Genomic DNA, 3,136 nt, shown 5'->3' with positions numbered 1-3,136 from the left:
CAAAGAGCAAGAGTTAACAGGCACCAAGGAAAGACTGAAAATTGTCCTGCTGTGTTTATAGAGTACATACAAGGCACCAAGTTTTGTTTTATATTCTTCATTAAAAAAAAAAAAAACTTCTGGAATAGCATCTGAGATTATAAACGTAATTTTACTAAGACTACTTACTGGTCTGTTCCTATTCACTAAGATACAAAGTCTGAGATATTGTAATCCTATCAGAGATCTTCTCCTTGTTCTGTGTCTCGAATTTGAAACTCTTTTAAGCCATATCATACATTTGGAAATAGCCAGCTAATTCTAGCACTTTTACTTCACATTTCCTTCTGAAACACCACACATACTACCAAGGATGCACTTTAAATTAGCCTTTCATTCTAAGAGTCTATACGTGAAAATTGAAGAGACTATTTTACCATTCATTCCATGGGGTAGTGAAGTCCCATCACGTAGTGATAGGTAGATTCTCAATGCCTTCAAAGTCAACTAGAGCAAATTACCAATCCAAAGCTGTTGAAAAGTTTACTGCTTATAAACATTTCTGAAAATAAATTATATATTTTAATAATAGAAATAATTTTGCTACTTTAAGTATAAAGTGTTTTAACTCAGAAAATCAGGTGCTTTCAAATTTATTAAAAGAGTTGAAAGAAAAAGCTGGACCTCTAGTTATGACTTCCAGAAGAAAGTGACAGACTTGGTTCTCAAGGGAGATGTATCCTTCCTTGCATAATCAGAAAAGCTGTTACTTCAGAATTTACTACTCCGATTACTGGCACCAAACCATCCCATTTCTACTACAATTTTGTTGTTTAGTCACTAAGTTGTGACCAACTCGTTGTGACCCCATGGACTGTAAGTCTGCCAGGTTCCTCTGTCCATGGGATATATCCCAGGCAAGAATACTGGATTGGAGTATCATTTCTTTCTCCAGGGGATCTCTCTGACCCAGGGATTGAACCTGCATCTCTTGAGTCTCTTGCTTGGTAGGCGGATTCTTTACCACTGAACCACCTGGAAAGCCCAACTACTATAATATGGAGAGCCTAACATCTGAAATTCAGTAAGTCTGAAAGACGTGACTTTTCATTTTCCTGGTTCCAGTTTGTCAGGAAGGTTCCTAAGAAGAGATTGGAGCAGGTGTTGAATGAGTTAATTCACTCTATTATTGTTGTATAGTATTATCAAAATAATACTAATGCAATTTGTCACCAAATTAAAATTATTACCTGAATGTTATAGGTAGAGTGATTTCAACCTCTTTAAATGTTATAGACCTCTAACCAATTTCCTGAGAATGTACTGGTACCTTGTGCATATATATATATATGCACACACACATATATATATGCATATATATATATATGCATGCACACACACACATATATATATGCATATATATATGCACACACACATATGTATATATATATACACATATATAATTTAATATATATGCTCCACTTCAAACAGATTCAATTATCTTCCTCATTCTCCTTTTTGTCACTTTTTGGACTAATTACATACACATATATTTATAACAAATTTTATCTTGGATCAAATAGGACCACTTTAATATAATAGGATACTAATTTTGTCAGTCAATATATTGATTTTAATTTATGTCTCTGATTATCTCATCATGTCTACTTAATCACTAACCCCCAAATAGAGGAATTTCTATGACACAGTGCTGATCACATCTCAGCCTTTTGGCTAAGATCAAGTGTAGTATCTATGACATAGTGCTGGAAACTGAGCCTCATCTATTTCCCAACTTTGTTTTATATTGATCCATTCATCATGTCATGTTGTACAGAAATTTGAGATCTATTAGGCATACTTTTAATAATGCTATCATTCAAAGCAAATATCTGCATCTATTAAAGAACTTTATCACAAGACATTAAAAAATTCCTTTATGATAAGTCTATATCTATAGTATTTACCTGGCATGTGAGCCTAGCAAGATTATTCTTTTAGTACCAGGTTTACTATCCTCCTTTATAAACGCTTAATACAGTGCAAAACATTTACCTCCCCAAAACAAATACTACTTTCTCATGCCATGCATTCATTCATTCATGACTTTATTGAAATGTAATACACATCATGTGGTTCACCCACTTAAAGTACACAATTCAATGTTTTCTTTTTAGTTTGTTCTGCTTTGTGCAAACATTATCACAATCTAATTTTCATATATTTTCAGAAACTCCGTCCCTGCTCCCCATTGCCCTCACTCTACTCAGCCATAGACAACTAGCAATCTACCTTATGTCTCTATAAATTTGACATTTCTGGCAGTGTCATCAAATGGAACCATACAATTTTGGCCACAAAATTCCCTGGTGGCTCAGATGGTAAATAATCTGCCAGCAATGTGGGAGACCCAGGTTCAATCCCTGCATCAGGAAGGTCCCCTGGAGGAGGAAATGGCAACTCACTCCAGTATTCATGCCTGGGAAATCCCATGGACAGAGGAGCCTGGGGGGCCATAGTCCATGGAGTCTCAAAGAGTCAGAAATGAATGAGCAACTAGCAATTTATCCATGTTGTAGCATGTATGAGAGCTTGGTTCCTTTTTAGAACCTCTGCCCCACTGCTCTGAAGACTGAGGAAAAGAGCGGCCCACCTCTCCCCTCTTCTCCCTTGTAGACACATCTTCTCTACTTGTGTGTCTCCACATGCTCATGGTCTTTTAGGCTTGACTTTCCTGACATGGAACCTATGATCATCAAGATAGTTGCAGCACAGATGTTCAATTTCCAGTATTCTTGGCCTACTGCAGATGGAGCAGAGCTTCTGGCCTATGTCTGGGAGCTGTGTAGGGAAGGGAGCCCAACCTTCTTATCCTCACTAGCCTACAGTAGAGCTTCTACCGTATGGAGTTAAGCGATGAGATATGCAGGGAGGCTGTGCCTCACTATATAGGGCGAACCTGTAGTCCTAAATTGGGAGCTTGGGGTAAAGGGAGTTTTTTATTTTGACTGCAACTGCTAGGAGTAGACCTTCCATTGCACTGGGCGCAGAAGACAGGTGTGAATAGGTCATGGCTCAAATGTCACAGACTCTCACTGTTCTTACCAATATTTAGTAGATGTTCTTAAATAGGTATTTCTCCATTTGTTGGACACTT

At 37.2% G+C, this 3,136-nt stretch overlaps 1 pseudogene; it reads left to right on the top strand.

Moving 5' to 3' along the window:
* The first annotated feature begins 1,693 nt into the window (after positions 1-1,693).
* Positions 1,694-1,796, top strand: LOC122685639 (annotated as a pseudogene).
* Positions 1,797-3,136: the final 1,340 nt, after the last annotated feature.

This window comes from Cervus elaphus, chromosome 28 (assembly GCF_910594005.1).
Source record: "Cervus elaphus chromosome 28, mCerEla1.1, whole genome shotgun sequence".
In the NCBI taxonomy this organism is placed as follows: Eukaryota; Metazoa; Chordata; class Mammalia; order Artiodactyla; family Cervidae; genus Cervus; species Cervus elaphus.
Note: the sequence above shows the minus strand (reverse complement) of the source record. Positions and strands in the feature narration are given on the sequence as shown.